Source organism: Pleurodeles waltl, chromosome 3_1 (assembly GCF_031143425.1).
Source record: "Pleurodeles waltl isolate 20211129_DDA chromosome 3_1, aPleWal1.hap1.20221129, whole genome shotgun sequence".
Classification (NCBI taxonomy): domain Eukaryota; kingdom Metazoa; phylum Chordata; class Amphibia; order Caudata; family Salamandridae; genus Pleurodeles; species Pleurodeles waltl.
This window is the reverse complement of record NC_090440.1, coordinates 623,170,116-623,183,802: the sequence shown is the minus strand read 5'-3', so window position 1 is coordinate 623,183,802 and position 13,687 is coordinate 623,170,116. Positions and strand designations below refer to the sequence as shown.

Below are 13,687 nucleotides of genomic sequence, written 5' to 3'. Positions count from 1 at the left end.
ATTCCAACTGTGCATAATTGCGCACAGAAAGACTAACTTTGCTAAAACTTCTCATAACTTGAAAAGTACTTAACGTATTCTAAAGATCCTGGTCTTAAAATGTATATAAAAGTCTAATATATTTTTATAAATTCTGGTCTTGAGATATTCATTGACTGTGTGCTGCATGATTGGATTTGTGAGTACAGCAAATACTTAGCACATCTCATGGATTACCCTAACTGCTCGACCAGCCACCTTAAAAATTGGACACACTGCATAGAGGGCCGGCCTCCAACAGGGTGGAATAGAGGTGTAGCCCAGGAAAAGACGCACATAGAAACTAATTATTGGCCAACCCATAGTTTTTGAAGTTTTCCACTTTCCTTATGTTCACGTTCTCTGACAATATTTATGAATAGGTAGTGAACATGGATATGGTGTTGGTGTGGATAACATTCAAAACCTTTTCTGTTACTCCTCAGAAACTGGATGAAAGCGGAAATCTTTCTTTCCTTAAAGCAACCGAAAAAGGGTGTGAAAGTTCAGAATTTAGCATGAAAAAAATGCAGAAAACTTTGCGGACTATGGGCAGTAATAGTAAGATACGTGAAAATTACAGGAGGTTTAGAAGAGAATAACTTGGTACACCCCTTCTGCCTTCTCGGACTGTCCCAAGACATCCTCCGTATTACACTTTACACGTTATGCAGATTTGTAGAGCGCTCTGTCCATAAACGTCATTTTGGGGTCCCAGCTGCGACCCCTAGCTTGCCCCCTTACATCCCCTGGCACTGCCTTTGTGACCCCTGACCTCAGCTGTGGCCGAATCAGTGCTTGGGACACAGAGGCGGCTCATCCTAATTGACGTTGTTGGGGCTCCACTTTCCTGGTTTCCCATCAATTCTTTATTACAAAAAATAGTGAATAATATTATCCACTATTTGTGTAATAGAAAATGAAGTACAATTAACTGGAATATGACCGTACCTTGCAGTTAAGATAAGTAAAAAATGTTTTTAAGCGTATGCTGTATGCATGCTTGCAGGTGAGTGTGCTTATGTGAGAGTGTGTGAATGTGTGTGTATGCTTAATCATATGTGTGTGTGTGTCAGATGAAAGGTCCCATGGCATGCATCACCCTGGAAGTTATCCTGGCACTGAGCAGGTGTGAATGTAACCAAACCTAGCGTCTATTGGGATCACTCGAAAAGTCAGGCCCTCAGCTTCTTGTGGACTTCAGGAGTGAGGAGAAGCTCTTAAGAGTAGCTGCAGGTCGTACCATGATTTAGGAGTGATGTAAGTGAATGCTTAGCTGCTGGATCTGGTTTTCAGTACGCAAAGGATGTGTGCAAGCAGGAGTCTGGATGAGCAGAGGCGTCTGGAAGGTTTGTGGAAGCAGATGCACTGTTGAGGTATGCTGCATCAGTGCTATGTAGTGCCTTGAAAGTGTGGGTGAGGAGTCTGACTTGTGCTCGTTTGTGTACGAGGAGCCAGGAACGTATGTACACTAAACAACAGTCGAGAAACCCCACCCCCATCGCCCACCCCCCCCCCCGCCTACCGTGGCATTTTTTCCTCTCGAGCAAGTATATAGTGTGCGCGTGTTTTGGCAGAGGCAGGCTTCATGCTTTTTACGAAACTGACATATTTACGGGATTGGGTTGTAATAAAAAAATGGGCCGCGTTGACAACATTTTGTGCCACATTGGCAGCTTTCAGGGACTAGGAACATTCGGCCTCAGTTTTATGACATTTTGAGCCGATTAGAAAATAATTTTTGGACTCCGAGCAGGAGCTGTGCTCTGGGTTCGTTGCCATGCCTTGTGTGGGTGTAATATGGGAGGGGGTGGGGGGTAAGTGGAATGAGCATTTCAGTCTCGTGACTGAGTGTACTAACCTGAAAGCCAGCGCTTTAGCTACACCTCGAGGGAATGGGCACAGATCTCATGTCATACCGATAATCATCGCACGAGTGAAACTAGACGCTGCTATTTTTACAGTCTTGGTATGTAAATGGCAAAGCCACATAATGAATGAGCCCTGTGCACTTACAGCCAATGTTCCCCCAGGGCACGCCTACATTAAACTCCTCAGAAATTTGCACGCAGTTCTCTGCGCACTTGTGATGTCACTCGAGGGTGTTTTTATCTTCGGGCTCAGCTGATTTACCACTCTTCCCAGCCTCAAATTATTTCTAGCGCGCCATTACATGACCGACATTGCTGCAGCCCCACCATATCACAAGACTGACCACTCTAAAAAATTCTCTCAGCTCTTCGGAGGCCGGTCCACCCATGTGGAAAATAGAGGGTCGAGAAGTCATTCAGCTCGCAGTTCAGAGAATTTTTGACCGTGAAAACCTTGCGTAGTAAGCTGATAAAGTATTTTATTTTTCATTTAAAAAGGAGCAGCTTCGGCCTTTGTGGCCGCAAAAAAACATTTGTTCTGCTGTGAGTGGTAGCAGGTGTACTGGTGCCATTTGGAAACCATCCACAATCTGAGCATCTGCACGTCTCCCTCTCCACACCGTCCGTGCGGGGAATCATGGAGCTTCTGCCCTTCACCGCCACCGCTCTGTCCCTAACCCACCCTCCACCCCATCCGAAGCCCAACTGCTAACTTCTTCTTGGATCATAACAAAGAACATCTTTGGGCTTCGTTTGCATACAAGCATTGTCACAGCCAATGGTAAAAAAGTGGTAATTTGCAAATGCTGAACAGCATCATTAATAAACTGGCCGGCTCGATGATGATGTGCGACTTAACGCAAGTAAACTTATGCGCCATGACATTACAACGGCCCCTAAGCGATGACGAAGATGCAAATATTAATCACATCGCTTGCGCACATAGGAATTATGATGTTGTGGTAGCCGTTTTTATTCTTTTACTTTACCATTCTAAGATAGCGAACGCACATGATGGGACAGCAAATTAAAAAAATATATAATTAGTGTCTGAAAGTGCATTATTTAGAAAGGAGCAGACAGAGGCATCTGCCACACCCTCCAAATAAGATTTTTTTGTGTTTTGTTTTTAAACTAAAGACTTAACAAGGGAAAGGTGGGGAGCAGCGGTTGAGCAGGCAGGAGCTGGTGCGGAGCAAGTAAGTGCCACTGAGCGATAGGAGCAAAACAGGGAGAATTGTGGGAGCAACAGAACAGATGAGTGGGGGATATTTAAGAAAAAGCCAGCGCTGAGTGATGGAGGGCAAGTAGGTGGAACCATTATGCTCCACCCCCACCAAACACCCCATTCCAGGCACCACATAAGCACTCACCCCCCTAGTCTGGTCAGGTAAGCAGTGGTTGCTTCAAAAACAAAAGCGGGGGTGGGGGGGAAGAGACACAATGGACAGTGTTTTTGTGGTGCTGTCAGTTGACACAGCAAGAGGCTCCATACACCAGCACCACGTATGGACAGCCAGCTAATTGCAATCAAGCTCTGTTTTTATAGTGCAGACCTCTCTGGTCGGGCCCCACCCTCTCTCACCCACAGGCAGCCCGCACACAGCACACTTAATACCAAGTAGTAATCAAGAAAAAGCCTATAAAAATAAAGTCCCAGAAGAGGGGCAACCTATTCTACTCCCAAAGTATGAGAAACATCTTGTGAAGACTACTTCCCTTGCCCAGACCTGTTCCTGCTTTCCCACCTTGACTGGCTGGGTATTTAGACTTTCTGCTAGCTCTAGGCCCTGGGCCGAATTGAGGAACCAAAAGCTGCCCTTGCAAAAATGCTGAAACTAGCCCCACTCCCTTCATCTTCCCATGCAATCTCTTACATCCCATCCATTCTCTCAATCTCTCCTTTTCTCTTCCCCCATCTGATCGCTTTCTCTGTACGTTCCCTGGCCCCCATCTCTTTCCTAAAGCCTCCCTTGCCTACTACAATTAACCTGCTGGAGGTACGGGAAGTGACAGAGGCACCAGGAGCAGCTCTGGGCTTTCAAAACCTGCCTCCAAAGGCTTCTGCTCATCGGGGATGGCACTGCTTGGGCCTTCTGTACTAAAGAAACAGGAAGGGATGTAAAACAGACATTCCCCCCTCTATGTGAGTTACAAAGGGGAAACATCCTTAACAACTAGGTCTAAACCACTACTTGCCTGAACCACTACTGCAACTGGAGTCACAAACTATTGGTACATTACTTTGTAACGAATATGTGACAGAAAAACTAGGTCTTTAACAACTACAGCCTAAACCACTACTGCTAAACAACTAAAAAGTCTCTACAACTAAGTACCAAACAACTACTGTCTAAACAACAATTGTGCCTGAATAACAACTGCCTGAACAACTAATTTTAAGGTAAGGTTTTCTTTTTGTTTTTTTATGGTTTATTAGTTGTTTGGAATATATATATATATATATATATATATATATATATATATATATATATATATATATATATATTAGTTGTTCAGGCAATTGTTATTCAGGAAGAATTGTTGTTTAGACAGTAGTTGTGTAGTACTTAGTTGTAGAGACTTTTTAGTCGTTTAGCAGTAGTGGTTTAGGCTGTAGTTGTTAAAGACCTAGTTTTTCTGTCACATATTCGTTACAAAGTAATGTACCAATAGTTTGTGACTCCAGTTGCAGTTCAAAACTTTGAAAAGTTACCAACTCTCAAGTTGGGGTTGTAAATGATTTGCAAAGTGGAAGCTCTCCATTTGGTGATACCTTTCCCTTCGGCAATCATGTTGGCTGGCCTCTGATGGAGCAGACAGTGGTCCAGTGGACCACTGCATGCTGATCCAGATGTAATGCGAAATGGAACCTTTTTCTTAAAAACAGCACCTATCCTCTTTAATGGGCATGGCATGCTTATAAAAAAGGTTTACCACCTGTGAAAACAAATGAAGAGATGATGGTCCTTTGTCCCTTGCAGACCAGCAATCCCGAACTCACAGCCCTTCACCTTGGCTCACAACATGTGACCGGTCTGATTAACATTGATTAGACAGGTAATTTTAAGACTCCCTATGAATTTGCAACTTGCGATGCAACCTATTAGTACACAAGATGCATCACTAGTTACATCCCAGTTTGCAAACCAGTCGATGTGTACTTCCCACATTCCTGCTATGTGAGTGGGATAGTGTATCAGGCCCTTCTTTAAGAAAAAAAAGAAAGTCTAACTGTTTCATTCAGAAAGCACTTCAGACTGCTGCCCAAGCCTACATACTACCTCATCTACCTCTACATCTGGATGTGGTAATTCCTTACTCCATGACCTTCAGGCACTGCTTAAGGGCGCCCTACATGCCAGAGTATATCTCATCATGAAGTGAAGAAATATGATCTCATCACCCCTAGCCTCCTGGAACTCCATCGGTTCCCTTTGCCATTCCACACCATCTTCAAAAGCAGCTGCATTATTTATGAAGACATCATGACCAGCACCCCCACTTATCTTGGGGACAAGCTCACCAGCTCTGGTAGTTGTCGGAACTCATACATCCATGATGCTATCAGACTGCAGACTAAAACGTGTAAACAAGAAAACAAGGCAGCAGGCGGTTTCTAACAATGCACCTAGGATCTGAAACAACATCCCTATATCTATCAGGACCTCCCTAAAGTTGTCCCAGTTTAGTAAAGAGTTGAAGACTTACCTTTTAAAAACACTATATCATAATGCATTCACTGTTCACAAACCAGCTTCTTCTCCTATTACTCATTGGCTTTATGCTCGTCTTTGACCATATACTGTGCTCTGCTGCCTTTTGGCTAAGTTTATTCTATAGAAATACCATATACATGCATAGATAGAGTTCATGCCTTCCTTTCCTCCCCCTATAATGAGAAGTCCCCTAATTCGATTGCCTTCCTCCTCTGTACCCCTCTTGTACCCCCCTCTTATTTACACTCACTTTCAGTCCTGATAGTGTGAAGCTGCCCTTGGGGTCTGTGTGACTGATCCCACTCATTTACACTTGCACAGAGTACAACCATTATCAAGAGGGCTTGTTCACCATTTCTGTGAAGTTGCTGCTAGGGATACAGATTATCAGCACAAGTGCATTCTGGATCACCACTGGGGTAATTTGCCAAGAGCACAGATTCAAGTTGCCCTTGTAGGGTAACTTTCTGATTATTAACCTTGTCATGTTTCAGCACCGTTAGTGTCGCTGTTGTTTTCACCCTGGGGTGACCACTTGCTGTCTAATCTGATGCATTGGTGGTCAGTGATCCTTAAGGTAATAGGGAGTTGCCTCTTCGGATGCACTCCTGAGGGAACATCTGCCTTCAGCCTCAAGAACCAGACAGGTGTGCACAGTTTATCGCAATATGAAAGGTTTTGCCATTGGTATTGATGTAAAATATTTCTTCCCAACATATAGTGGTTTTCAAGACTTTTCTCCGTAAAACCTTTTTTTTTTTGCAGGATTTCTCTTTTTCTGTTTTTTTAAAGGAACGTTGCCAAGCTTGCAAACATGATGTCTAAAAAAACAAGACTTCACCAAATGAACGAATGCGAAGTTTCACAAAATCATACACTAGTGCCCAGTCCTGTGCTTTGGGCTAGCAATGTAATACAAAAGAGAGACGGTTATAGCATTGTTTGGAATAGCAATTAGGCAGCAATCATGTTTTATTGATAAACGAAGTGACATGTATTGCCTTTTACAATTATATCAGTAATCCAAGTGCATGTTCGTTTCGTTATTACAGTGAATGTGCAATAGGATTGGAAATAGGTTTATACACATATTCACCTAGCGTTCAGTAAATTTCTTTTAGTGGTGACATATTAACATTATCTTCTGATTACATAAAACAGCACAGACCCGTGTCTATAAGATATTTCAAAACTTAGTTAGCATTTAGGAATTCCAGAATCCAAAAAAGGAAACCAAGCATAAATTGGGAGAAGCATAATTAATGGCAGAAAAACTGATTACCTCGTGGCAAATCCTAATCTTATTATAATGCAGAGCTACAGAGCTTTGAACTAAACCGCGACCAGAAAAAGTTCAATATCCACAAAATCTCACTCAAAACCTGAACCAGCATTGAGGAATCTAACGAAGAAATGTGAGACTTAAAACCACATAAACCAAAATAACTCTACTTCTTCATAAAATATATGCAATTACCCCGGGTGTTGGGCAGCTCAAAGTGAAGGATAAACAGGTCCCTCCTCCCCAGGTCAAAGAGGCGACTTGTGACCATTACCAAGCTCCACGTGTTGACGTCTCTCTCTGACCAACAGAGAATGCTTGGTCCCATGAGCGTTCTGTACCTCGTTGATGGTATCTGTGAGCTGGAAGTGGCTTCCCCTGCCTGTTAAATTTGGGGAGCAGATTAATATTATGAGGTAAGCTGTGCTAATGCACACCAGAAAAAGGGGTGTCGGCAAGAGTCGAGAGTATGCCCTGCCCTATTCAGCCACAAAAGTCAGACAGTGCTCCCAAGACTGGTCCTCTTCCCTTTTCTTAACTATTTTATGGTTGCTTTTGACACATGGGCCTAAAAGTCTTCTAAGAAGGCTTAGAAAAGGTATGAGCCGTAATTTGGATTCCGATAGATGTGTGAAAAAAGTGTGAAATTATACATTTTGTGATTGTCCAAGGCACCCAATGTCCCATGTTACAAAGTCAAAAAATATAAAATAAGTAGTTCAAATTGGCTGAAGGATAGGAAGGTGAATTTAAAAAAGTGGAGGTCTCAAGTATTAGCAAAGTAACATTGGTACCCTGTAGGGGTATAGGATTTGCTGCTGTGAAGTGTCAGAGTACATACATCATAGATGCTACTAGTGCTTAATTTGACATGCAACACTCATTTTTGGGGACTCAGTTACTGAGTGTGGGAGCGAAAAAAACACACAAATTGGAAAGGAGGAGAAAAAGAAAGACTAAAAAAGCCCATGACTGAAAGAGAAAACAAGAACCTGCAAAAGTGAGATGAAGGGACATGGAGTGTCTGGCAGTGGGTTAAGGATCCAAGAGGTGGATTCACTCAACCTTGGTATTCAGTCGCTGGCTTCTGAATAGAGATTGGGCACCGGCTCTCATTATTTTACAAATTAAGCACTGGAAGGAAAATCTGGGGGAAAGTCTTACCCTGCACAGTTAAAAAAAAAAAAAAAAAAAAAAAAAAGAATACCAGCTTTTTTAAAGGCTTCCCTGCAGTGGGGAGCATTTCTACTGCAGCAGAAGGCTGTGAAGTGCAGCGGGTATTCGGTCATCACTTAGGGCACCACCTGGGCTGAAAATACCTATTTGTGCCCCCTCCACAATCACTTTCCTGCACAGGCAGGGGATGCTGCAGTTAGTTTCCACATTTCCTACTACAGGCTGCCGTGCCCACAAGGCATACAATGCCAGAAAACCCCATGGAAGAATAGGCCTTAGTCAGGCAACTTTGGGGGTCATTATGACCCCGGTGGTCGGTGATAATGTGGCGGTGGTACCGCCAACAGGCTGGCGGTACATAGTGCCACATTATGACATTGGTAGGTTGGCTGAAGCCAACCCACCAATATACCACACGACCGCCATGGCGGTAGCAGCCGCTGGGCCGGAGATAAGAATCTCCAGCCCGGCAGCAGCTAAAGTACCACCTGCAGCATTTTGACCCTGCCTACCGCCACGGTTTTCGTGGCGTTCATAATGCCACAAAAACCATGGTGGTAGGCCCTACCAGTGACAGGGAATTCCTTCCCTATCACTGGTAGGAGGACCACCCACCCCCCAACACTCCTCAGATGCCCCCGACCCCCTCTCCATCTACGCACCCCCCTTCCAATCCCCAACCCCCTTATAATCGCACACTCGCAGACACGCAAGTGTGCGATTATACCACGCACCACGCATACACACACTCACTCACACAGGCATACACACATTCATACATGCATGCATCTATTCATTCATGCACACATCTGTACCACATACACACTGACATGCAGACACGCATTCACATTTGCATTCATACATGCATTCTCACACATGCACACACACATGCAAACAACACTACACACATATTCACATTCACTCACGTTCATGCACACACACCCACACACACACACACAACACCCCCCTCCCCTGTTGGTAACCCAACTTACCTGCATCCAGGGGGTCTTCTGGCAGGGGACGGGGCGCTGCTACCGCAAGCAGAACCTACCAGCAGAACACCGCCAGGCTATATTATTTTACATAATAAGGCTGACGGTGGTCTGCTGGTGGTAGCAGCGCTACCGTAACACCATCCGCCAGTACGGCCACAGCCGGATTTCCGCCCTTCTGGTGGTGGAAAGCCGGCTGTGGTCATAATCTGTCGAATGGATGTTAGCCAAGGCCAAGGCGAGGGTCTTTTGGCGGTTATCGCCACAGCGGTAGGCAGCACTTACCACCAGTGTCTTAATGTGCCCCTTTGTCTCTTTGCTGATACACTGCCCTACAAAGTACGGGTTTGTGCCTATAAAGTCAAAACGTTCGCAGACTCCTAGTTTTCATAACTGTGATGTCTGCTGTGGGGCGAGACGGAAATAAATAAACATTGATGACTTAAGAGGAGGGAGTTCTAAATAATTTGACAAGTACCCGTGGCAGCCTAGTGCCCTTACCAGGACAGGCTTACAGTAGTGTCAGATCCACTGAAGACAAATTATACAGTTTGTACAAAATCAATGGGGCTAGCCCTAGTTTGTAAGCCTCATCCATCTGCAAAGATCAGAGTTCAATATTCAAAAACAAATGCAATCTTGTGTAGTAGATAAATCGCATAGCAAATTATATTTGAGAATAGATCTGATTACTAGCACAAACTGAGAATTCACAAAGATAGTGACTTTTAGTTAATCAGCAATGCATTCATTTTGTGATGTGCACAAGGGTGAATTAGTAATTCGATAAACGATTAAAAATTTCAGCTTGTACCACGTCAATGACACGTTAATTATTAATACTGTCGGCAAGCATAGGTGTTGGAGCAGATCTCGTAGCAATCATTGCAGAGCATCTTCACAGTTTGCAAAATAACAATTAACATACACAATTAAACGCAGCATCTTATCCCCAAGCAATGCAAGTGGCATCCTACAAGCCACACCATCATTGTTAAACAATTATAAACAAATGTGGAAACCAGAGGATGGCCAGAGCACTCAAATCCTAAACCTCACGGATATTAGTGCCCTGAAAGTTCAAGTCTAAGAGTTTTCGAGGCCTCATTAACAAGAAGATGGAGTCCAGTCTGTTCCTTATGTTGTCGTCGATTTGTAGAGATTTAATCAGCCCTAATCATTTAAACATCTGTAGTAGCCACAAACAAGCAGTAATTGCCCGAACTTCAGAGCCCAGGTGTTATCTCCACTCCAGCTCCTTGGAAGAAGGGGTGGGCATAACTAACATAGTTTATTGTAGCGTAATTCTGCCGAATTACCTTAAAATTCAACTAGATTATGTTTGAATTACACAAGTAGAGTAATTCTGCATTTAGCAATATTTCTTAGCACCAAAATACCCCCTCACGGCCAAAATGGATGCAAGGATACGTTTTGTGTTAAAAAATAGTGCTGAATGCAACATAACACAAATAGTGAGCGCGAATGGCAACTCGCGCTCGTTAAATGTGCTCTTGGGGTAGGATTATACCCAATTTACTACCAACATTTAGCGCTATTTTCTTTGCGCAAAATGCACCCTTACATCCAAAATAAACACAAGAATGCTTTGTGCGCTAAGAAACAGTGCTAAATGCAGCAGAACACAAATAGTAAGCTGTGCTCACTAAATATGCACTTGTATTAGGATTTATTGGCCCAAATTACTCTTAATTACGCTAGAATGAGTAAATAGGGATCTCTTCCCATGGGACATGGCCTTAGGTTATCAGTTTGGAAAGGCTTATTGTGATTCTGCAGTCACCAGCTACCTTACACTCTAGAGCATTCTAAATGATGTGACTTTACACCCTTATGCTGCACATACAAGACAGCTAGTGTGTCAACTTCTACCTCTGTGTTCAGAACTTCGTGTGTATGTACTAACTATGTATGTCTCACAACACATACATTTTTGCACTTTGGAAATTATTGCTGCAATGTTCAGGTTTTTTGAGGTTCTAGCCTATGTTTTGGGCAAGGACGAGACCTGTCTTGAGATGCGAGGCACTGCAGCCTTGAGATATGAGGCAGAGAGGACTTGAGACATGAGGCAGCGCAGCTTCAGACATGAAGCACCGCAGACTTAGATTTAAGACGAGAGGCAGCGCTGATTTGGATTTGAGACTAGGCTTGGGCGGAACTCAAGGAATTTAACTCTGTGGAATTCTGAGGAGTTACAAAAAAACACAGTGAGATTCCGCAGAATTGTGAAAACGGGTGGTTATAGGCATGTAACAGTGCGATTTAGCTTCTCAAGTAGATTTTGTACTTGAGCGACAGCTTTCTGACCACAAGCGGTCACAACCTTCCATGACCGCCCGGGTTGGAGAATTCTCACCGGATGCCCTCCTAGTGACTGCAAATCGTGCTGTGGGATGCCAAATCTCGCTCACCAATTTACCGCTTACAAGCTGCGAGTGAGAAAAAACTCTGCCATGTGGTGGTTGGCAGACTTTGGCTTGAACTTCACGTCACAAGTGTAATGCAGAGTGGCCATAACTCCGCCCACAGAGCGCTATATATCGCCCACCCCTACTTAAGACGCAAGGTAGAGCGGACTTGGGATGAGAGGCAACGCAGACTTGATTTGTCTCAAGACACATACATGTACAGTGGGGAATTGTAAGAAATGCAATTAGGAATGTTTACTGGATCTACCCATAGTTTGGAGATCTGCCATTTTTTAGTGGTTATGAAATGGTGAGACTGATATATATACATGGTCATATTTTGCAAAGACCAGACAAGCAAGGTAAACAAGAACAAGGTGGTAAGCAAGAAAAATGAAATGCAGCATTCTCTATAGGTTCTCAGTCAATAGCAGATGCACGTTAGTTTATTATGATCTTGAAGTATGCCCAAGCTCACACAATGTATCGACTTTATGAGTTGGGAGTTTAAATGTATCATCCCCTGTAGGTTTATAGACATCCCACTCTGTCTACATGTTTGACAAGGCATTTTTCCCTGACACAATTAACTAAGATTAAAGGATGCGTCTACACTTTGTTTGTGTTGCTATGGGCAACAGTATAGCATGACTTCCGTGGCTTCACGACTGTACATACAAACATCAATGGCCACCAGCAAGGAAAGCTACCCCTGCATTTCATGCAGAGCTCTGTCCAGGTTGAGTTGCCTCCCTCACTCTGAGTGATGTGAATGCACAAAGCGTTGCCTCGCGGCTAAAATTGAAAGCCACACTTGCTCTGCTATTTTCCTGGTGCACAGCCTTTGAATAAAGCCCGCAGTGGGCTGGCAGGATTGAGACAAATACGTCTGTTCTGCTTTTTGTACTCCTGGCGCCTATGCTCAATCATGTGAAACGGAGCCACTTTGTCATGCCGCCGTGCCCCCCACGTTTCCAATTTTGCCTGTGGATTTCTGCAGTTGTCATTTTGTTCATTTTTTTCCAAAACTGAAGAAGCGACCCCCACTTGTAGAACCTTGTATTCAAACAAAGGAAGATGCGGAGCGTCTTACCAGCAATGCCTGTCCCTTTGATGCTGTCCCTGGACGACAACCTGTCGACGAAAACCAACATGTAAAAGGATTACTATTACAAGTATTGTCAAACTGGAAAAGATGAGAAAGAACAGAGGTTATTTGTTACACGGTAACACACACAGCTAGCTAGCCTGCCTGCACTACCCGGCTATTGTATCCCCGGCCCGACCAAACCCTTCAGCTACATTCATAATGCTACACATGGCAAGGCATGTAGGGATGAAGGGCATGGGGTCCATCTTCCTTTCCAAGGAATCTACATTGTCACAGTTCAGTGGGTTCCTCTGCACATTCACTGGGGGGTCAAAGCTGAGTCTGTCTGTCTGAGGTCGATGACATGAGCACCTCTGAATTTGATGACGAAACACACTACACAGACACACACAGTTCGTTTTTTTTTGTTTGAGTGATGTTAATTGTGAATGGTGCTATTGAATTGAAAGACAGAGAGCACCATTCAAAATGCTAGAATTTACAGGTGGTCCAAGTCGTTGAAACATGTTCATTTCATAAACGCAAATCACCCTCTATTAATTAAATTACGTAATCAGTGTTTTAAGTTTGGAAAAAGAGGGTCAATTATTTATCCATGGAAGAAAACTCCAGCCCAGGGATATTATCATTAAGAGGTGCGCTGGCTCTGTGTATTGGGAATGTGGGACCCGATTCACAAAGGTAAACTTAGACCAAAAGTCCACGTTTAGACCTATAGCCATTAACACAAAGCACATGTCTCACTAAATAGATCAAAGAAAATGTAAATTCAGTCCCAAATAGTTGCAAGTATTCTTCTTTTATTTTATTTCTGCTTTTACTTCCACTCAAGTCAAGCCAGCACATGTTTCGTCTGGGGCGTCACCCAACGACTTCCTCAGGGCTTTCTAAGGCTGTAACTATATGTAATATATTTTCTTTTAAATGTACATCCAACCTCTATTACCATGTGTCCCAACAATCTATACTCGTGCAGCATATTATAGTGATTCATATTCATTAGGTGGAAACCAAGCGTTACGAATGATTTACATATTATCATACTATAAGTGAATGTTCCATTACATATATCATTTATATCTGTCA

The 13,687-nt window shown here is 43.5% G+C and overlaps 1 protein-coding gene across 7 annotated transcripts in view; it reads right to left on the bottom strand.

Moving 5' to 3' along the window:
• The window catches only part of TSPAN4 (tetraspanin 4), a 2,368,794-nt gene that overhangs the window by 1,447,156 nt on the left and 907,951 nt on the right, over window positions 1–13,687 (bottom strand). For all 7 annotated transcript variants that reach the window (XM_069223123.1, XM_069223119.1, XM_069223121.1 and 4 more), the window contains one exon: window positions 12,584–12,624. The gene's annotated coding sequence lies outside the window, so the exon portion shown is untranslated. The remainder of the gene's footprint in view (window positions 1–12,583; window positions 12,625–13,687) is intronic.